Source organism: Rhopalosiphum maidis, chromosome 3 (genome assembly GCF_003676215.2).
Source record: "Rhopalosiphum maidis isolate BTI-1 chromosome 3, ASM367621v3, whole genome shotgun sequence".
Classification (NCBI taxonomy): Eukaryota; Metazoa; Arthropoda; class Insecta; order Hemiptera; family Aphididae; genus Rhopalosiphum; species Rhopalosiphum maidis.
In genome coordinates, this window is record NC_040879.1 from 61,954,095 (window position 1) to 61,979,333 (window position 25,239).

A 25,239-nucleotide genomic window follows, 5' to 3' on the forward strand; every position below is an offset into this window, starting at 1 on the left:
GACCATTATTGTTATTATAAGTATCTTCTAGTTTATTTTCAAAATAAGATGTTGATATTTTCCAAAGTGGTATGAATGCAAATTCCTGTCTCATCAAGCCTTGAGTGAACTGCTGCACTGCAATCTGCAAAAAATGTTGTCAGTTAAATATGTAAAATTAGTGGAGAATTAATTGAGAATTGAATGTTTCATAATTATTTTAAAATATGAATTTATAACACGAGTCAAAATTATCATTTAAAATCATGTTTATAGTGTTTATGAAGTATCAGCATCAATGAAATACATGAAAGTTAATAATGCTAAAAAAGAATCATTTACTTAATCCAATTGTCACTACTACACACCATAAGGAGAACGAAAATAATTCTATAACAACTCGTGTGTGGACAACACTGGATAATTTAGAAATTGAAACAATCAAAACAAAAACTAACAGACAACCTTCATTTTTAATACAAAATAATTGAAAACTATTTACAGTTGAAACTTAAACACAAGTACGAATGTAATACTGTAAAAAGATACGAAATATAAGCATAAACAGATGATAACAAATAATAATTATTATAAGCCATAAAAGATTGTACAAATTAACAGAATGTTTTGTACTTTTAAAAAAGAATACACTTGTACAATAACTGAAAAATACCCCTTTTCCAAATGAATTTGATGATAATTTTTCAATGATAAATTTAAATCATTTTCTTAATGCATCGGTCGAGGATCAGGACACTGACTTGTGTTAACTTCGGGCGTAAAATATGAATAATTCGTTGATATTATAAATATTCTTTCGTAAATGTACAAGACATTCGGTCAAAAGCCTAATAAATATACCGCCCTACTCCGGAGAGCAGTGGAACGGTGAACGGCACACAACCAACTAGATTCTTCATGTGGCAGGTCAGCCGTCGACCAAGGTATGGTGAACCTCCCGCCCTCTGTTGGTGTTAATATTGACTTAATGATTAATTCTACTATAAAAAGTTGAAAATGTGAATTTGTAATTTTTATCAAAATTATCATTTATATATAGTCTAAATAAAAGATTTTTATAGCATAGGTAAATAAGAAGAATAAAAATTACAAGCTAAAAGTGTTTACTAATCTTTTATTCATATATATAACAAATAACAATTGTTTTACAACTATTATTTTATTATCAATTATATTCAATAACCATTACACACACATTGCATAAATCCAATATTATTATCAGTATCTTCTAGTTTATTTTCAAAATAAGATGTTGATACTTTCCCAAAGTGGTATGAATGCAAATTTCTGTCTCAGCAAGCCTTGGATGAACTGCTGCACTGCAATCTGAAAAAAATGTAGTCTGTTAAATTTGTAAGATTGGTTGAGAATTAATTGAGAAATGAGTGTTTCATAAGCAGTTTAAAATATGAATTTAAAACACGAGTCAAAATTATCATTTAAAAGCATGTTTATAGTGTTTATGAAGTATCAGCATCAATGAAATACATGGAAGTTAATAAAGTTAAATAAGAATCATTTACTTAATTCAATGGTGTTGGTTTCATGTCAATTAATTGAGAATTGAGTGTTTCATAAGCCATAAAAAATTTGAATTTGTAATATACTCCAAAATTATCATATAAAAACAAGTTTTATAGAGTTTATGAAACATTGGCATAAATGAAATGTATGATATTTATAAATCCTAAATTAGAACCAATTTCTTAATCTAGTGGTCAAGGTTTAAAGATACTAACATGAGAATTGAGTATTTTATAAGCAATTAAAAAAATGAATTTGTAAAATACGCCAAATTTACAATATAAAAACATGTTTTATAGTGTTTATGAAGTATTGGCTTAAATGTAATGTATGAAAGTAATTAATGCTAAATCAGATCCAATTTCTCTTTCTAGTGGTCAAGGTTTAAAGATACTAACATGAGAATTGAATATTTTATAAGCAATTAAAAAAATTAATTTGTAAAATACGCCAAATTTACAATATAAAAACATGTTTTATAGTGTTTATGAAGTATTGGCTTAAATGAAATGTATGAAAGTAATTAATGCTAATTAAGAAACATATTCTCTTTCTAGTGGTCAAGGTTTCAAGGTACTAACATGAGAATTGAGTATTTTATAAGCAATTAAAAAAATGAATTTGTAATATACGTCAAATCTACCATATAAAAACATGTTTTATAGTGTTTATGAAGTATTGGCTTAAATGAAATGTATGAAAGTAATTAATGCTAATTAAGAAACATATTCTCTTTCTAGTGGTCAAGGTTTCAAGGTACTAACATGAGAATTGAGTATTTTATAAGCAATTAAAAAAATGAATTTGTAATATACGTCAAATCTACCATATAAAAACATGTTTTATAGTGTTTATGAAGTATTGGCTTAAATGTAATGTATGAAAGTAATTAATGCTAAATCAGATCCAATTTCTCTTTCTAGTGGTCAAGGTTTAAAGATACTAACATGAGAATTGAGTATTTTATAAGCAATTAAAAAAATGAATTTGTAAAATACGCCAAATTTACAATATAAAAACATGTTTTATAGTGTTTATGAAGTATTGGCTTAAATGAAATGTATGAAAGTAATTAATGCTAATTAAGAAACATATTCTCTTTCTAGTGGTCAAAGTTTCAAGACACTAAATTGAGAATTCAGTATTTCATAAGCCATAAAAAATTTGAATTTGTAATTTACGTTAAAATTATCATATAAAAACATGTTTTATAGTGTTTATGAAGTATCAGCATCAACAAAAATACATGGAAGTTAATAATGCTAAATAAGAATCATTTACTTAATTCATTGGTCTTGGTTTCATGATACTAATTTTTTGTTTCACTAGTATTAATTTGCTATCAATTATATTCAATAACCATTACACACACATTGCATAAATCCAATATTATTATCAATATCTTCTAGTTTATTTTCAAAATAAGATGTTGATACTTTCCCAAAGTGGTATGAATGCAAATTCCTGTCTCAGCAAGCCTTGGGTGAACTGCTGCACTGCAATCTGAAAAAAATGTAGTCAGTTAAATATGTAAAATTAGTGGAGAATTAATTGAGAATTGAGTGTTTCATAAGCAGTTAAAAATATGAATTTATAACACGAGTCAAAATTGTCATTTAAAAGCATGTTTATAGTGTTTATGAAGTATCAGCATCAATGAAATCCATGGAATTAATAATGCTTAATGAGAATCATCTACCTAATTCATTGGTCTTGGTTTCATGATACTTACTTTTTGTTTCACTAATATTAAGTTGCTATCAATTACATACAGTTATTATTACACGTACCTTGCAAAAGACCATTATTGTTATTATAAGTATCTTCTAGTTTATTTTCAAAATAAGATGTTGATATTTTCCAAAGTGGTATAAATGCAAATTTCTGTCTCAGCAAGCCTTGAGTGAACTGCTGCACTGCAATCTGCAAAAAATGTTGTCAGTTAAATATGTAAAATTAGTGGAGAATTAATTGAGAAATGAGTGTTTCATAAGCAGTTTAAAATATGAATTTAAAACACGAGTCAAAATTATCATTTAAAAGCATGTTTATAGTGTTTATGAAGTATCAGCATCAATGAAATACATGGAAGTTAATAAAGTTAAATAAGAATCATTTACTTAATTCAATGGTGTTGGTTTCATGTCAATTAATTGAGAATTGAGTGTTTCATAAGCCATAAAAAATTTGAATTTGTAATATACTCCAAAATTATCATATAAAAACAAGTTTTATAGAGTTTATGAAACATTGGCATAAATGAAATGTATGATATTTATAAATCCTAAATTAGAACCAATTTCTTAATTTAGTGGTGAAGGTTTAAAGATACTAACATGATAATTGAGTATTTTATAAGCAATTAAAAAAATGAATTTGTAAAATACGCCAAATTTACAATATAAAAACATGTTTTATAGTGTTTATGAAGTATTGGCTTAAATGAAATGTATGAAAGTAATTAATGCTAAATCAGATCCAATTTCTCTTTCTAGTGGTCAAGATTTCAAGATACTAACATGAGAATTGAGTATTTTATAAGCAATTAAAAAAATGAATTTGTAAAATACGCCAAATTTACAATATAAAAACATGTTTTATAATGTTTATGAAGTATCAGCATCAATCAAATACATGGAAGGTAATAATGCTAAATAAGAATCATTTACTTAATCTAATGGTAAGGGTTTCATAACACTAACTTTTTGTTACACTTCTATTATGTTGCTATCAATTACATTCATTTAACATTACACGTACCGTGCAAAACACCATTATTAATATTAATACCTTCTAATCCATATTAAACATAGGATGTTGAAACTATTCCAAGCGCTAAAAATGTTAATTCATGCTCAGCAACCGTTGAGTGATCTGTTGCACTGCAATCTGAAAAATATGAAAGTTAATAATGGTAAATAAGCATCATTACTTAATCTAATGGTCAAGGTTACATGACTTTTAGTAACACTACTATTAATTGAATCACAATTATATTCTATACCCATTACTCGTACTTTGCATAAAACCATTATTATTGTCAGTATCGTCTAGTCCATTTTCAACGTAGGATGTTGTAACTTTGTCAAGTGTTTAAAACGTTAATTCATGTCTTAGCAATCCTTGAGTGATCTGCTGTACTGCCATCTAAAAAAAATTGTCGGTTAAATATGTATAATGGTTGGAGGATAAAATGTCACTACTACACACCATAAAGAGATCGAAAGTCTGTTTATGACAACTAGTACGTGGACAACGGTGAATAATTCAGAAATGGAAATAATCAAACAAAAACTAACAGACAAACTTCATTCCTATTTCAAAATACTTGAAAACAATTTAAAGTTGAAATTTAAATACAAATACGAATATAAAACTGCAAAAAGATATGAAACATAAATCAGACAGTAAATACAAACGATTATATTAATAGATAAACAATGTTTTATATCACTAAACCACAATCATGGATGAAAAACATCATATCAATTCGGATTAGAATATTCAACTTATTAGATTTTATCTCTGGCCGCCGAATTCAAAAATGTTTAATATTATAATATTTTCAGAAACAAATACAATTTCAAAACTGATTAACTGAGCATAATATAATGAAATAAATTTCCAATAATATTGTGTACTTTGTAAATTAAGCAGGCAGTTGTATAAATATCATGAGTCTTAATATAGATACATAGTAACTAGTAAGACAAAAGTCAAAAAGTAATAACATTAAACTATAGATGTATGTATTATTTAAGTGTTTAGATAGTTGCAGGTAAGCATTTATTATGCATAAATATTCTCCGGACTGTACAGTCCACTGGTTAACTAATTGAACTTAACGGTCTTGTATGTTATATATCTTATACATATAACGATTCATTATTTGAATACTTAACAATGTAAATAAATCATAATAATTTATTTTTTATGATCGATGTCCATAAAATTTAAATCTTTATCTCCTATAAATATTACCGAAGTTATATTGTGAAATTCAAAACAAATTACTACCAATCATACTAATATATTGCATATTAAATATACACATATAATTAAAACTAATAAATAATAAATGAAATGTTGTATTCGAGCAGATTTGAGTCTGAAGTGATCAGAAGTAATCTACTGACTGCGTCGTACATTTTAAAAATGATGGTCGTATCTCGTATAAACAACGAAATCGCTTAGGTACATATTAAATTCTTAACGCTAAACGAGGGATATAAACACTATAAACATTAAATAGATGTATTCTCTATATGATTTGATGAAAAACTATTTATATATAAACTATTTTTTATGCTGTTGGCGTAATTGCTAAACGTTGAAACCTTAACAAACATAAAACGTGTAAAAAAACAAAGTTCAAAAAGATACTTCGTTAAATCGTTATACGGTGGTATAGGTACCATACAGAAAATTATGCGTGTATGAAAAAACAATCCATTCGATTTTTTAACCTTTATTAACCTTTCAAACTCGTCGTGGCATTTATGAGTCAGCACTCAAATTTCGAAAAGATTAAACAAAAACTCAAATTCAAAAAATTTGATTGATGCTGATACTTCATAAACATTATAAAACATGCTTTTAAATGATAATTTTGACTTGTGTTATAAATTCATATTTTGAACTGCTTATGAAACACTCATTTCTCAATTAATTCTCCACCAATTTTACATATTTAACTGACTACATTTTTTGCTGATTGCAGTGCAGCAGTTCACCCAAGGCTTGCTGAGACAGGAATTTGCATTTATACCACTTTGGAAAAGTATCAACATCTTATTTTGAAAATACACTAGAAGATATTGATAATAATATTGGATTTATGCAATGTGTGTGTAATGGTTATTGAACATAATTGGTAGCAACTTAATATTAGTGAAACAAAAAAATAGTATCATGAAACCAAGACCAATGAATTCAGTAAATTATTCTTATTTAGGATTATTAACTTCCAAGTATTTTATTTAAGCTGATACCTCATAAACACTATAAAACATGTTTTTATATAATAATTTTGACGTATATTATTAATTCCTATTTTTTTAATTGCTTATAAAATACTAAATTCTCATGTTAATATCTTGAAACCTTAACCACTATTTAGATAATATGTTTCTTATTTAGCATTAATTACTGTCATACATTACATTTAAGCCAATACTTCATAAACATTATAAAACATGTTTTTATATGGAAAATTTGGCGTATTTTACAAATTCATTTTTTTAATTGCTTACAAAATACTCAATTCTCATGTTAGTATCTTGAAACCTAGACTACTGATCAGGAAAATCGTTCTTATTTCCCATTGACAATTTTCATGTATTTCATTAAATCTTGGACCTCATAAACACTTAAAAACATGATTTTATATGTTAATTTTCGATGTATATAAAAAATTCATATTTTTAACTGCTTATAGTATACATTGTTTTCATGTTAGTCTCATAAAACCTAGACTATTAGATAAGGAAAATCATACTTATTATCCATTTTTAACTTTCATGTATTTCATTGAAGCTAACACTTCATAAAGACTACCTTTTCTTTTTATATGATAATTTTTACAAATATTAAAAATGCACACGTTTAATTGCTTATATAACACTTTATTCTCAAGATATTCCTTAACCATTATAGATATATAACCGACTTAACATTTTTAGACGGCAGAAAAGCAATTAACTTAAGGCATGCAGGGACAGGAAAACAAATATCTTCTACTTGGGAAAGTATCATCATCTTACGTCCAACATCCCATGTTGAAACTGGACAAGAAGATTCTGATTTTAATTATGGTTATATGCACTGTAAGTATAATGGTTAATGAATTTCTTTTATAGTCAATTAATAGCAGTGGTTTACAATGTTACTGTCAAGATACCCTGTCCATTAGATTCAGAAAATGATTCTAATATTCCATTGTTAACTTTTATGTATTTCATTTAAGTCAATACTCAGTTATTGTACAAGTGTATTTTTTTGTTACACTTATTTTGCAATTAGTTTCTACGAGACATTCTGGTAGTTTTGTACTTTCTAATATGGCTTATCATAATTATTATTTTTTATCTTTTGTTAAATGCTTAAAGTTCATATCTTTTTACAGTTTTACATTCGTATTTGTATTTAAGTTTCAATTGTTAATTGTAAATTGTTTTTGTTTTTTTTAATTCTTCTAGTGATTTGGAATATTCTATTATTTTGAATAAATTTTTTTTACTTTAGAATTACCTTTATCTGGAATACTTTTAATTATTTTAAATTGTATTTGTAATGTTTAATTTAGTTTTCCAGTTGAAACCTCAAGTTGTGGGACAAAGTCTTTGTACATTTTAGTAGTTATTTTTCTTTTTGCTATTAATAATGTCCCATCATCAGTATTGGTTTCACATTGATTGTATAAATTTAAAATGCCAGTGCCAGTTATTCTTACAACTATTGTTTCTGAATTATTTATACTTTTAATATTACTATCCCTAATCATAACATATATTCAAGAATTTGTATTATCTAACCTATGCTATTTATTAAAATTAAAATTAAAATTTTTTAAGTTACACAAATTAGGCAATATACCTGGCTTTCTTAATATTGTTAGTTCACAAGATTCATCCAAATGATGTAACTGTTGATCATAAGTACATAATAATGTATTCATCATTTGTTTACATTTTGATACTTGTAATTCGCTTAATTCTAAATAATATAATCTAGATTTATCTTTAGCTATATAATCAGATTTTGGAGCTATCATTACATAGTCGTTATCGTATATGTTAACAGGTAAAAATATGTTTTTATATAATATAAATTCATAATTGTTAACTAAAGGTATTTCTATGACGAAAATTAATACATTTTCTATATATACTATGTTAGTTGTTATTAGTCTTAACAATTCTGATATTCCTGAATTATCTAAATCTATTAGTATGCTTTCTCCTATGGGTAATTCTGTTTTAATATCTTTTAACTGGTTTTTAAGGGTATTTGTATCTAATATACTGGAGTGAATGAAACAATGTAGGGCCATATTTATTATATTTAGTAAATTTTCTGTTTTAAATGCGTATTGTGTTAAAATTATATTTAATAATGATATTCTTTCTTCTAGTGCTGTTTTAAAATTTAAGATACCTATTGTAGCTATCTCTGTTTGCAATTCATGAAGTAGATAACTGTACTTGTCAGCTAAATTAATTTCATTTTTATTTATTTCTAATAGCGATAAGTTTACGTTTGATATAATTGATTGCATAATTTGTATTCGTGCATCAGATAAATTAGAAACGTGTGAATTTGAAATTTCAATATCTCTTATTTTACTATAAAAATATTCTGCGTTGGTGTCGTCATATACACCGAATAGGACGTTAGATACTCTCCCAACTAAATTGATAAGTCCTCTCTTGGTACGGCTATTATTTTTTGGTTGATCTATAATTTTCATTACATTTTCTTTATTACTACTAATTTCTGATAAAAAGTTATATGCTTGGTAATTATATTGGGAACAAAGTTGTTGTATCTCAAGGGCTTTATTCATTTCACAGGACTCTTCAAAATCTTTTATCATGTTACCGATTTTATTGTATTTTTCATTATAGTTTGTAATATTAATATAGGTTAAGAAGCGCCAGTGAGTTGTATATGCGTAAATTGTTTATTGTGTGAAAATAGATTCCTAATGGGTTGTATATTGGAGTTAGATTGAATGAATTTGCCATCGGTTTCCAAAAATAATTCTGAAAATGAGAAGAAAAAAAAATGTAAGAAAATTGGAAAAACAAAATTAAGTAATATGGCTTTGAATATTTTAATAAACAAATTTATGAGTAATTATTATATTTGCATTGTGTGTTATGAATTATTGAATTTTAATTTGCAAGTTTTATTTCATTTTTGTGTGATTTTATTTCCTTTCTGCCTCGTTGAATTTTTATATTTTCGTTATTATTTAATTGTATTACATTGTAAGGGCCCACCCATTTTGGTCCTAACTTTCCCTTCTGTTGGTGGTTTTTTACCCATACTTAGTCGCCAATTTTTACATTTACTTGTAGTTCTTTTTGATCGTACTTTTTCTTTGTTTTTTAGTATATTATTTCTGAAGCAATTTTCAGTTATTGTACAAGTGTATTTTTTAGTTACACTTGTTTTACGTTTAAATCCTACAAGACATTCTGGTAGATTTGTATAATCTATTATGGCTTATCATAATTATTATTTCTTATCATTTGTTAAATGCTTCAAGTTCATATCTTTTTACAGTTCCACATTCGTATTTGTATTTAAGATTCAACTGTAAATTGTTTTCAATTATTTTGTAATAAAAATGAAGTTTTTCTGTTAGTTTTTGTTTTGATTGTTTCCATTTTTGAATTATTCATTGTTGTTCACGTAGAAGTTGTCATATAAACATTTTCGTTCTCCTTATAGTATGTAGTAGTGACATTTTATCATCCAACCGTTATACATATTTAACTGACTACATTTTTTCAGACAGCAGTAGAGCAGATCACTCAAGGCATGCTGAGGCAGGAATTCACATTCATACTACATTTGGAAAGTATCAACATTTTATATTGAATATGGACTAGAAGATACTGATAATAATAATGGTTTTATGCAATATATCTTTAATGGTGACTGAATTTAATTAATAGTAACTTAATAGTAATGTAACAAAAAGTTTATCACATTAAAAAATAATTATAATTTTCCATTATTAACTTTCATTTATTTAATTTTAGCCGATACTTCATCAACACTATAACACATGGTTTTATATGATTATTTTGATTATTATTACAAATTCATACATATAACTGCTTATTAAACACTGTATTCTCAAGTTATTCTCCAACTATTAAATATATTTAACTGACTACATTTTTTCAGACGCCAATACAGCAGATCACTTAAGGTATGCTGAGACAGGAATTTGCATTCATACTACTTTTGGAAAGTATCAACATCTAATGTTGAAAATGAACTAGGAGATACTGATAATAATAATGGTTTTATGCATTGTACGTTTAATGGCAATTGAATATAATTTATAGTACGAATGACAAAAAATAATAAGTACGAAAATCTTTATATGACAATGGATAATACTGAATAATTCAGAAATGAAAACATGAAAACAAAAACTAACAGACAAACTTCATTTTTGTTACAAAATACTTGAAAATAATTTACTGTTAAAACTTAAATACAAATACGAATGTAAAACTACAAAATTATATGAGATATAAATATAATGGAAAAAATGATAAGAAATAATAATTATGATAAACCATAAAAATACTACAAGTACCAGAATGTATTGAAGAATTAAAATGTAAAATGAGTTAAACCACAGAATGCATTTGTATATGAACTGAAATTTGCTCCTTTTCAATATGAAAAAATTATGAAATTGTGTTATTCGTCAAAATTAAATTATAAAATCATGATTTAGATTTTATGAAGTAAAAATATCAAGTTAAATGAAACATAATAGTTAAAAATGATAAATTAAAATCATATCCTTAGTCTCGTAGTCAAGGTTCAAGACACTTGTGTTAATATCGGCGTAAAATAATTAGTTTATAACAACAAAAATCTTTATTAAATGAACAACAAATACACAAATACAGCAAAAGCTGTGTAAATAACGCTCTGTTACGGTAAGCAGGGACGCGATCAATGGCAAACGACCAACTAGTTTTTCCTCATGGTGGATCGGCCGTCTTCTTCAGTACGGCGACGCTCACACCCTCTGTCAGTGTTAACGTTTAATATTTGTTTGTTTTATAAGCAATTAAAAATATGGATTTGTAATATAAGTCAAATTATCATATAATATCATGTTTAACAATTTTCATCTATAAATAATTATAGCAATTATTAAAAATCGCAAATGTGCGTCAATATGTAAAAATATGTTAATATAATATGCAAAATAAAATTTAAAATTTGAATTTTGCGCACTATGAAAAGTATTTGTTTATTCCTGCTATAGTGTTATGCCTTACCATATCTATCGACTATTTATGATGGTAATGCAAATGCTATAAGTCTTGATCATCTTCATTACATTTTATTATTTTTGTTATTATTCATTATTGAGCGCCATATTACAATAATTACTTTTATTACATTATTCGATTTTATGATTTCGTTATATTAATGATTATTATAATATTTAAATTCAAGTGGTAATAGTAGTGTTAACACTTAGAACAAATGCATCAAACCACGGTGAATTGATTTTATCACTGAACAATCAAGGTTCGGGCAATATATATTGTTTAAGCCGGTTATGTTTACTTGTTGTGGTTCATGCTGTTGATAACATATATGCTGGTAACCGGCACAATATAATTATTTTTATGGAGGTGCATATTTATCTATAATTTATATTATCTACACAGTTAGGACACGTCAAGCAGTACGCACCATAACCGCCAATTGGTGTTTTTGGGCGGATGGGAGACACCAACAAGCGTCATCCCCGCTAAACTCGCTTACACACGCGCAATCCACTCCACTCAACAACTTGTCGATTACCAGTGTGGCGGCATCGTTTTCGACGTTTTTGTTATTTCTTAACCTAATGGTTTCGTTTATCATTTCGTTTCCTACCAGTTTGCCTAGAGGTCTTGGATCGATACAGTCTCGCAGACTTAATTTCTGCGGTCGTCATATTTTAATCTTACCATCTTACTGCGTGTCATTGTCCGAGGTGAGTACCACATGATCGGGCCATTAACGAAATAATGGCTTATTCCGCTAGGTTACGACAAAAACGTCATATGCTGTTTCGGTCTGTCTCTTTGGGCAATTGTACACACGTGGGTAGATCTATAATGACAATATGTCCTCGAGTGTCTAGTCCAAGACTCCGAATCGTATCACGAGTATTTTGTATAGAGATAAATATATTATTTCATTTTTTGGAGTTGTGCTAGCTATGGATGATAGAATTCTTGACAATGGCCCCTTCTCTACCTCCTATTCCAGCAATGTAGTTTATTCAGTTGGGATGTACTATTGTACTAATGTACTTCCACTATCACCTCGACTATCACCGTATTCCTATGTTCAAAATTTTCTTATTAATTGTCAAATTAACTAATATTGTTTGGTTAAAATGATTTCAACGAGCTAGTCGCTACTATAAAGTAAAGAGTAATTCTAACCTAAATGTTTATTGCATTATGTCAATATAGTAATAGTTTCATTATTGCTTTATAATATATACTATAACTTGAAATACTTGAATGTGTTAATAAAATACTGTATTATCTTTATTGTAATAGGATCCCAACGTAAGAACAAGCATCAAAAATGGTTGTCAAAATACTCAACCAAGAAATTACTGTCAAACAAAATCCGGCCAACGAACATATTATTGATACAAAATCAAAACGCAAATATGATATAATCATTTTTGGAGCTTCAGGATATACTGGAAAACATGTTGTTATGGAAATGGATCACCTTTCTCAAACATACAATTTAACATGGGCTATTGCTAGACGTAACATTGATAAATTAAAAATATATTGGATAAGTTGTATATAACTCTTGGTAAGTTTTCTTATTTTATAATATCCATTACTATAAAATAATTATTCAATTTAGGATTTACAGATAACAGCTTTCATTTTTTAAGGAACGTTAAAAACCATTGTGTAATGTTTGAATTTTTAACTTTTAAAACAACAATGGTGTTTTTCGTTTCTATAAATGATGTTAAGCACTGTCTCCAGTAATGTTATTTTAATATCAGAGTATAAAATGTAATTGTATTTTTATTTTTTTTATGGACTTGAATATACATAAAATAATTTATTGTTTGATGAAATATTAATGCTGAGCATTACAGCCTATAGATCTAGAAATATAATACTATAGAAATAGATTTTATTACTTATGTTTAGTATTTTTGATGTATTTATTAAATATTATATAGATGGTTATGAAGATAAAATAATTGATATTATTTATGACACTGTATACGATATTACAACTGTAATGATAATGGCTCAAAAAACTTCTGTGGTTATAAACTGTATTTCACCATACTATATATATATGGAGAAGTTGTAGTCAAATCTTGTGTTTTAACATCTACTCATTATGTTGATGTAACTGGTGAACCATTAGTAAGTGATGTAATGATGTATAGGTTGTTAAATTTAGATAAATTGTTATTTTTATATCGGGATTCTAAAGTATCTATCATTTTTTTTTTTTGTGTGTGTATTTTTAAAAGTATGTTAAATATTAATTGTTTTTGTTATATTATTGCATGTTTGTAAATGAACAATTATAAAAATAAAAATGTGTTTAGAAAATATTATTTTAATTTTTGTAAATTTTGTTTGTATTCAGTTATATAATACATTTTTAACTATAGTTTATGGAGAAAATGGCATATTTATATAATAAACAAGCTGAAGAGAATAATTCAATAATTGTTAGTGCACTTGGTATTAAGAGTGTACCTGCTGGCCTTGGTGTGGAATTTTTATACAATCATTTCAATGGTATATTTATAGTTAATAGACATTAAAAAATATATGTTATGGACAAAGTAGGGAGACGGGCATTGTGCACAGTGCCTGAGGTTCAAAGGCAAAGTTGAAATACGTTAACCTTGTCTGGACACTATAAGTTAAAAATTGAATAAAAAATCTTACAGGGTACTTAGATAATCATAAAAAAAACCTAAAATAGACGCTTCAAGTATAAGTTTTTAAACCTATTAGGTTTCCAGTTAGGTACATACAACTGAAGAGTTAATAATAATCTAAAAGTGGTTTGACATGATAAAAATGAATACTTTTTTTTTTTTTAATTATAATTATTTTATTTTTACTAAAAAATAATAATCACATGACACATAAAAATAGCATTATTTTACTTAATTTATTACTACATACACCACTATTGTGGTACTTTGAATTACTAAGTCGGCCAGATTTTTTATATTTACACCGGTTGGTCTTACATTATGTATTGCAAGTATACCTATCATACTATTGACCACCTAATTTAGAAGTTTTCTTGTCACTTCATTTCTTAAAAAAATTTGTACTGGTGGTACCTCATTAGCCTAGATAAACACCTCTTTGCATATCGTGAATAGCAATAGTGTTCATGCAATATACTAAGGTGATTACTTTATTGTGAAGATTGCGGATCAGTTCTTGTTATTTGTTATGAGTGTCACATACAAATAAAATATCTCAGTATAGTTTTCTAGTGTCATTGTTATGTATAAGTGCTATTCAATATAAATATGTACAGTGCGCTGAATCTAATTTACTTTGCTTGCTCACTTGAATCCGGGGAAGATACACTTTGCCCGGACAATCTCATAAATTCCCGGCCAATGTATGAACAATTTGAGTATTAAAATGATCATTATAACCACGGTAGATTATAATCTACTGTGATTGTAACATTTCCCAAAATATTCAAACATTGTATAACAATGCCCAGATTTCCTACCTTGACCGTAGCATATATATTTATATATACTTATCTGAATTTTATTTTTATTTGTTTATTAATTGCGTTTTAATTTTAGGCGAATTGAAGAATGTTGACATATACATAAAAATGTATCTGAGTTCATTTGCATTTACTATAGTGAATAGCATATTTTTATTAGAATAAGTAGTAAAAACTGTTTTTTTATAATACACTAACAAAATTATCATTATATATAGAAGATAATAATAATACATTTTTTAATTGATAATATAAATAATGATAAATGTTTAATAATTAATTTAAATCAATAAGACTCAGCAATATTTATTGATATCAAATAAAATAAATGTATAATAATATTATTTTTTTCATAAATTGATCTAATTACTTAAAAACTAACTTTCAGCTTCATTACTGCACATTAATATGTTATAACTAAGATATTATATATCCATTTTTTAGTTTTTGAAGTTTTGCTAATATTGGTTGTTAATATTAAATTTCATTATATAAGTATTCAAATTTTATGCAAAAAGCTAATTTAATAAAGTAGCATTTTTAATTGCTAACCCTAATAAGCTATGATTGTATTTTAGACTGGATTAATCCATGAAAGTGTTTGGATAAGTGTTGTACTGCTTTGGCTACTAGAAAACAACGATTATACTACCGAAATCTGTTGAATAAGTTAATGGAAGTGACTCGATTGAAGCCAAATATTTTCAAGTATGTATCATTTTACAACATCTTTATATTTGTTAAATTATATAAAAATTAACAGAGTTCCGGTTAATTGTTCAAGTACAAAACTGGTATTATATGTGAAAAAGTATAAAAATAAAACATAGTTTTTATTTTAGAAGTATTTTTTTTCTTTTAATAGTATAACAGTGGTTAGCAACTGGCGGTCTGCTCCTCTATTGTATACGGCCTGCTTTAAATTTTAAAAATGACAACATTTTTTTATACATTTCATTATTTTAAAGTTTTAGATTGTTTTTTTTTTTCATAGTGGATAATTATGAGTAGTGGATGGGCTGTGGGTAAATTCCCAAAGGGTAAGAAATTTTTATTTGTTTATTATGCATTTTACATTTTGTTATGTTTTATTTCATATTTGAATTCTGGTTAAACAAATACATTTTTTTATTACTTTATTAATATTGTTTATTTATTTTTTTTATATATTAATATGTATTTTATATTTTCTTTTAGACAATATGATGACAATAGTGAGTTTATGAATATTATATTTTTTTCTGTATTTTTTGAAAAATATTATCTTGTCAACTTTTCACATAAAACATATTTAATTAAATATAGGTATTTTGACTTGAATCACCATACTGTTTATAGTTGTTTGTGTATGAACAAAATGTTATTAAATTATTTTTGTTTGAAGTAATTACCCAAAATACCGGGTAAATAACAAGGGGATATACCAAAAATATATTTACCCATCACTAGTTATGGATACAACATTTTTATTTTTGTTAGGCTCACAAACTTTTTAATTTGTGAATGTGTCCCGTGAGACCAGAAAGGTTGTTAACCACTGGTATAATATATTAAATATTTTAGTAAAATTATTATAATATTATAATGATACTTTTATTACATTGTATTAACAAACAATTAGATGTAATTTTTGTCTCAGTGTTCAAAATAAAATAAACTAAGTGAGCTAGATTTTATTCTTACCGTTTAATTTAATATTAGGTCAATCTACTTTCATGCTTATAATAATAGTTAAATAGATTATTCTGATTATAACATTTTATTTATATACTATATATTATGTTATGTGAAGACGAAACATCAAGCAGTTATTAATTAAATCCTCTTGTATAATCTCCTCAATCTTAATGATTAACTTAGGCTATTATGTAATATTTTTAAGGAATAGTCTTTCAATATTGTCTCTACTATATTCCAAATAAGTTTGGAAAGAATGAGAATGTGAATGTGTTGTAGTTCATAGAAATGTAGTTAAGCGGCGTGATGACCATGTGTTATGATATATATTCTGACCAATTGCAGCACTCGAACTGGGTGTCGGCCACATAAGTTTTTCCAAACTTATTTAGAATAGAGTATACCACTTAACATACACTGCCCTAGAAATATACCTTGTTCAAGTTGTAAAAATATTTTGTTATTTAAGTATGAGAATGAATTTTAAATAATTAATTTTAACTTGTACATTTTAAATTTTAGGATATTGCATAGACAGCAAATAAGTATGCAAAGTAACACCATAGATTGGTGTTTAGCTTTTCTAGAACCTGATGAAGCTGTTGTTGCTAGGTCAATACATCATGCCAAAACCATAGAAGATTTACCTTATAATTTTCATGTTCGAAATTATAGGGTTATGAGTGGTTTATTACCAGCTATCTTTGCTATACTATTATTTTTATTACTATCAATCTTGGCCATATTTGAACCTCTTAGAATTCTCCTTATTAGGGTAAGTTAATCCAATTATCATTAGCAGAACTGCCTTAAAGTTATGCAAGCCCAACCTTAAATAATTATTGAATTATAAAATTAATACTTTTAGTAGTTTAATAAAAGTGTAATACATATTATTTGAATACATAAAATAATTAATATTTTATTTAAATTTGTCATTTAAATAAATGTTAAAGCAGGCTATATCAAATTTATGAAGAAACTAAATGTATTCTGTAATCAGCATCTATATATAGGAGTACAATAAAACGGATCTATTAGCTATTCAAATAGAGTTAGTCTACACTCAATGAAAAACAATATCCAAATTATTAAATACCTGTTTTATTAATACTTTTATATGAATTTATTAGTATGAGTATAATGAATAATATTAATTTTACTCTTTGAAAAATAAGAACTAACCTGGGTAATAAACCAAAAAATTGGTATTCTACTCAGGATGCTAGTATATAATTAGTATTATGAATAAATCGTTGCTTTTCATTGATCGTATATAATTTAATAAATAATAATTAATATACACTATACAACAGTGTTTTCCAGCCTATGGGTCGCGACTGAATAAACTTACACAGAAATATATATACAATTACATTTTTTTTAGTGGAGGTGGGTTGCGTAATCAACAAGGAGTAATTTTAAGGGTCGTCATTATAAAAAGGTTGGGAAACACTGCTATCTACAGTAGTTTAAATAAATTATTTTCATTAAATCACTTGAATATTTTATTCCTTTTGAAGGCGAAATGAAAGCATATTTTGGTCTATAATCTGTATGAGTGATGTGTGAGCATTCATCAGTACTATAATATTTTTTAAATAAATTAGGTACCCTTAGAATTTTTGAGCCTATACTTTAAGACTACTCTGATTATTAACTACTATTTTTAAGATCAAAATAATATTCTCAAAGGGTATAAAATTTTATTTAAAAATAATAAAGTTTGAAATTTTATTAAAATATTATGTTGTATTATAGGGATGTTTTAACACCAGCAGCTGCATTCCGTAATACTCAATTTGTAAATTGTTTAATGGATAATGATGCTGCAGTTTTTAAAGTTGAGTCTGACATGGTTATTTACAACAAACAAAATTAATTTAAATCTTATCACCTACTTAGCTGTTTTTAGTCTTTCGTAATATTCAAAATATATTTCATAATAGTTCTCAAATTAAACTTTTTTTGTTTTATGTATTAGTTACCTTTTACATTTTAAATAACTCATTAAAACTTCATTAATACTTTAAGTTAATAATGACTGTGTATTTTATGTCATACATCTGCTTTTTAAAAGATTATATATGGATAGTATTTTAGTTTAGTGTATTTAAGTGTCATTATTAATTGTTATCTTTTTACAAAATGTTCATAAAAATTGCTTTACCAAATAATTAATATGTTTAATTGTATTAGTTTTTTATTTCTATTCATATTTCATAGTCTTATTATTTATAATAACTGAGATATTTGTTGCATAAAATAAAAATAGTACATCATAGCTAAAAATTTGTTCATTTAATTGTACTAAAATAAGTACTTCCCTAGTAACGATAAACTGTTGAGTTGCTAATATTATAAATGTATACTTGGTTGTGTAGATATCTAATATTTTGTATAACTACTTATAAGATTAAAATGTAATTTTACCAAAATTATTTTTAGTTGATATTGCTGATAAAACTTGTCCAAAATATTAGAATCTGATTGGTCATGGAAAATCTGTCAAAACTTTTACTGCAAATATTTAGAAAATTAATACAAAGAATAAACTACAACAAGAAAAACTATTATGACAGTAACATTTTATAAGATAACTTTACATCCTGCATTTGTTGTCTCTGTCTTAAAAATGTAAAACATAACAAAAATTGTTTTGCGCGGAAAAGAACCAAGAAAGCTAAAGTCATAACTAAGGAACAAAATTCACCATAAAATAAGAAGACATTTAGTTGTGAAATATCATTTTTATTATTTTTTTTTTTATATCAATTACAGAAAAAAAGTTCTTATTGTTTCAAACTTGAATAACTTTTATTGTAGCCCTGATATCTAAAAATTATAAATTATATTTCACAGCCAAAGTTTAAACTGTCGTTTCTTAGTTTTAACACTTGTAACTGTAGTATTACCGTTCTTTCCTGCGCAAATCAGTTTTTGCAGTATTTTACATCTGGAAGACAAAGACAACACATGCAGGTGTGGCATCCTCTTAGTACTAATTATTTACATATTATGCAATAACTTTAATAGTTTATGTTGTATAAAGGTGTATTTGGATCCTGACTATTGCATTACATAATTCTCAATTTTTAAAACAATCAACATTTAAATCATTGGAAACATTGCACATTCATAATCTTTGATTTACATCTGTCAATCTATCTATTGCAAATCTCAAATAAATAACACATTATTAATATACTGCAACATGAATAACTAATATTAAAGTAATTTTTATTCAAATACTTTATCTAGATGAATTTTCCAGTTTTCAATCATACAATATAGCAGAAAATTGTATGTCCACAATAACCCAGTTAATTGCGTTGTTATTAAAATAAATTGTGAATTTCCCTATTATAAAGTTCAAAAGTATGGTTATTTAAAGTTGCATTTCCGAGATTTTTCTTCCATACCAGACCCCTTAGAAATGGTAAAAATTATTTTAAATAATCTTTTTATTGCTTTATTTTCTTTACTAAGTTTACATCTTTTTATGATATAAAATTGAATTAATAATAAAAACTAATAAGTAAAAAAAAGTTCAATACGATGGGTGGTGTTGTTTATTAGATACTAAATGATATGTCTGTTTTAATAAAATTGTATCATCGAGTTATTTATTAAATATTTAATTTAAACACAATTTTTTATATTGTTGTAAAGGAATTTCCGAGGCTATATAAATTAACTAATTAAATTCAGTTAATATAAAACAAAGTAATTTAAATTAATTTACTTTTTGTATTAATTTGTAAAATTAAGTAAATAAAATAATAAGTAGAATTTTCATGTACAATTTATAATTATACTCTTTTGAAAGGTTAACAGCTGATAACATAATATAATATAAGTCTTACAATTTATAAAAAATGTTTATATAAAATTAATTATTACAGGAACTTTCATAAATTAATATTCTAATCAAAGACAAAATTCAATAAATTTATTTATTATATAAATGTATAATTTTTCTATACTTAGTCAACAATTTTTATTCAAATAATGGAAATACTTTTAAATTTTTTTTTAATTATAATTGTTTAATTAAAAGTGAGAATAAAATATTGAAGTAAACCATTATTTTATTTTATTATACTAGTAGACATGTAGACAGTAGTATATTATATCAATATCAAAATTAAAATAATATGACTATAAACTAACCATTACTTTATTCATATTTAAATTATCAGCAAAAACCTATGCCATACTAATTTATACAACATTGTGAACATTGTTAAGTGTTAATATATAATAGTTATATTATATTGCTTATACAAATTCTTTTAATTATTTAAATTATTTTTATTGTTTTAAAAATATAATAACTATTAGGTAAAAATTACTAATAAATAGGGCTTGGAAGTTGTAGGAATTGTATATTGTACAGTATGCTCTCAATTTATAGCAGACTAAGTTAGAAATGTGAATTATATAATGGCGAGTTAAAAAATTGAAAATTGAAAATGCAAATTTTGCATATTTTGTCAATTTTAGCTCAAAAAGTGCATACTCATTGCTTTTATACGTATATTATACATAGGTATTTCATATTTTTCTAGTAAAATTTAGTAAAATTCGTAGTGTAGTGAGACAGCTCAATCCTACGGCCGGGCGCACACCAAAAGAGCAAAACTGTTCCGAACTGGTCGAAACATATTATTTCAAACAGCTCAGAACAAATTTTATTCCCACTGACAAAACAAAACCAAACAAGACAAAATAATTTCCTACTCATTTTTGTTTTTGTACACCAGTCGTGAAGATTATGTTGTACTGCTTTGTAGCAATTTTTGTTAAATAGTGAATAAATGAAAATAAACGTAAACGTAAAATTTGGGTACACGAAATAAATAAAAAACGTACAGAAAATAATACAATTTTGAATTTTTTGGTTGAATTGCGTAAAGATGAGTTAAAATTTAAAAATTTCACTCGTATAAGTTCAACTACTTTTGACTTTATATTAAATGAAATTGGTTTGCAATAAGATCACAAGACACAAATTTTCGTAAAAGTATAGATCCTGCTGAAAAATTGTTAGTAACCTTGAGGTAAGTTCAAATAATAATACTATAATTATATACTAGAAATATTTATTAATCAAACTTTAAACTGATATAAATGTAAAACAAATGTACATAATAAGTATTAATAATTTAATAAGTATTCAAAATAGTTAATAAGTAGGTAGTCAGTATGATGAGCTATTTGATGATGAATATCCGGGTGGGCTGAAAGTATAGTTGTAAGTTTGAAATTCCTGTACTGGTACATGTGATGTAGTACTACCATATGATACTTTATCATTATTTGCTGATTCTTGAGCTTCTTGACTATCGATGTACAAGTTTAAAGTTGTTAACACAAAATGTTTAAACTGGTGCTGGTTTTTTTCATTTAATTTTTTTAAATCAGGTAAAAGACTTTTAAAAAATAATAAATCAACATCTTCAACAACTGACTTATTTGTTTTTGAACGTAAAAATTCAATCATAGGCCCTGCAACTTATTCCGCAGCCAAATTTTTAGTTTGAGTTTTTTTTTTGGTTTTTTAAATACAGATTCAGAAGATACCAGCTCTTGCCTGTCAATTAAAGATGTAGTATTTGTACCTTCATTTTCAATTTCATTAATGCTCTCATTGAAATCTGCATTTTCTGTACTTTTCTTAGTATAAGTTGCCTCACTTTCATCATCAGATGCCTTCAGATTACTTAATGTTTGTTTGAGCTGCATCATAAAACTTGACAAAAACGACATTTCCTTGAATAAATACCACTTTTTTTTTCTCGAAGCAGCAGAACCAGATTTTTTTGATTTTTCTTCACGTAATGCACTTGCAAAACTATTACGAAGACACGCCCACTTACTTTTACACTCTGCCACTAGAAAATGTATGTTAAATTAATTATTGTTACATGCATTTAATTTTTTGACAAACTGCATCAAAATCTCAAAAACTGTTAATGTATAGATTGAGCGGAGCGATGAATATATTGGTTTTATTTTTTGCATTTATCATCAAATTTTAGGAGAGTGAAAATGCTTAGAATTTCATTATCTTTTCTCGTGGGAAGTGAACCTAGTTGGTACTTTGGGTTAAATGTTGAAAAGAGCCGGAAAAACAAAAAATAAAAACTAATGAAAAACGGAAATTTTTATGCAAAAACAGTTTTCAACAAAATCAATTTTTTTTTATGGTTGCAACTCAAAAAACGAATCACTGTAAATGCTTGAAAGTTTCACAAAATGTTTAAATTAGCATTATCTATACACCGTTAAATTTTCAAATCATATTGACATTTTTTGAACTATTTATAGACAACTGAAATTATCGAATTATCTGAGTATTTTTTTTTTTAAAACGTCAATAAAAGAATATTGGGTGCCCAAAAAAATTTGAAAATTTAATACAAGGTTTTTATAAGTTTTTCTTATTGTAGTTATAAAAAAATTCAAAAATCATTGGTCACAATTTTTTTTATAAGCATTTAAAGTTCAATTTTTTACAAAATATTTACAAGTAATTTTGTAGTTGAAAATTCATAAAAATTTCAAATTTATATCTAAGGTTACAAAATTCAACACTAAGTTTTCTATAAGTTTTCCTTCAAATAACTATGGAAAAAACTCGAAGGAAACTCTTATAGTAAAAATATTATGAGCATTTGAATTTGAATTTTTTACGAAATCACGTAGCGATAACTGTTTATCCTCTAACGGTTTTCAATAATTGTTTTTATTCAAAAAGTAAAAAACATAGATACTTGAAAATTTTAACAGTTCTTTAGATTGGCATTTTTTTAACATAATTTAATTTTCAAAATATTTCGCTTAATTTAATGTTATTTATAGGCATTTGAAATATTCGTTTTGTTTAGTATTTTTTTTTATAAATATCGATAAAATATTTTTGGTTAAATCAAAATACTTGAAAATTTAATACAAAGTTCCTTATAAGTTAGCCTTATAGTGATTTAAAAATTATAATAATACTAAAGCCCATTTTTTTTTATTAGCGTTTGAAGTTAGTATTATTATCAATATCATGAATATTTGCAAATTATTTTGAGTTAAAATTTCATAAAAAATTTTCTGTTTGTAATTTAAGATTTGAAAATTTAATACAAAATTTATCGTGTTTATCTTATGTAGTTTATCAAAAAAAAAAAAAAAAAATGTTGGTTATAAAAGCCTGGTCGAAAACAAAAATTTATATTTAATGAAAAACATCCAATTTTAATAAAAAATCGAACTCTTTTTATTCTATTTAGATTTTTTTATTTATTTAATATTTTTACTAAAATATAAATTGTTGTCCTCAATTTGATTTTTATCAAATAAATTTTTTTAACATCGTTTGATAAAAAAATTTAATTTAATTATACCATGTATAGATTATGCCAATAAAAATTTGGTGAAATTTCAAGTAAGAAAGTATTTAAAGTTGAAAATCGAAGCATTATTTCGACTAGTAATCGTGTACATATACACATAAAAAATAAACATCTTTGTAAAATTAAAATATTCATAACTTTGTTCAGAATTTAAAAATGACGTAAAAAAATAAATTATTTATGGCTAAAAATTCCTAAAAATGTAAAATAAAATTATTATAATAAATAAGTATAATAGAATAAATAATTATTTTTCATCTATTTAGCTTCTGGAGGACACTTTAAACGGTTACATTATCATTTTCGTCTTGGTGCTTCAGTTATTGGAAAAATTATAAGTGACGTTTGTTGTGCCATATGCGATATATTATGCTCTAATTATATGCCACCACCTACAACTGAACATTGGATAAAAACAGCAAAAGCTTTTGAAGAACTATGGAACTTTCGTGAACTTTGCGCGATTGATGGAAAACATATTAATACAATGCTCTCCTAATGCTGGTTCAGAATATTATAATTATAAAAGGGTTTCATTCCATTGTTACTTCAAGCTGTCGTTGATGCTAATGCTAAATTTATAGCTATAGATATCGGTGATTATGGACGAAATAGTGATAGTGGTATTTTTAAAAATCCAATTTTGAAAAATTATTAAAAAACAATAAATTAAATATTCCGCAGTCAAAAAAAAATTGACCCTCAAATTAACGATGAGTTTCCATTTGTATTTGTTGTAGACGAAGCATATCCTTTACAAACCAACTTAATGAGACCTTTCCAAGAAGAAATTTAACTAATGAAAAAAGAATTTTTAATTATCGTTTATCAAGAGCCAGAAGAATTGTAGAATGTGTATTTGGGATTCTTGTGAAACGTTTTAATGTTCTAGAAAATAAAATGCTAGTTTTTCCTGAAAAAGCTACTATAATCACAAAGGCGTGTTGTATTCAACACAACATAATAATAGATAAAGAAGGGGTTCCAACCGAAATCCAAGATGAACTTCAACTTCAAACAACTCGAACGGTTGCCCAAAGCCAAATTAAATCAAAACCAATTAATAGAGCATCTACTGCAGCAATGGTTCATGAATTAT

The 25,239-nt window shown here is 25.7% G+C and overlaps 2 long non-coding RNA genes and 1 pseudogene across 3 annotated transcripts; 2 read left to right on the forward strand and 1 right to left on the reverse strand.

Annotated features, from left to right (window-relative positions):
* Window positions 1-2,969: 2,969 nt before the first annotated feature.
* LOC113556953 lies at window positions 2,970-4,601 on the reverse strand. Of its 2 annotated transcripts, none has more exons than XR_003405559.1 (3): window positions 4,542-4,601; window positions 4,315-4,413; window positions 2,970-3,027 (listed from the first exon to the last, which is right to left on the reverse strand). It is a non-coding gene; the product is annotated as an uncharacterized LOC113556953 (long non-coding RNA). The 2 variants fall into 2 exon arrangements; XR_003405560.1 differs by having other exon boundaries at window positions 4,529-4,581.
* Window positions 4,602-9,871: 5,270 nt separating this feature from the next.
* On the forward strand, window positions 9,872-11,439 carry LOC113558511. Its single transcript, XR_003405651.1, has 3 exons — window positions 9,872-9,980; window positions 10,045-10,187; window positions 10,444-11,439. It is a non-coding gene; the product is annotated as an uncharacterized LOC113558511 (long non-coding RNA).
* Window positions 11,440-11,838: 399 nt separating this feature from the next.
* Window positions 11,839-18,805, forward strand: LOC113556384 (annotated as a pseudogene).
* Window positions 18,806-25,239: the final 6,434 nt, after the last annotated feature.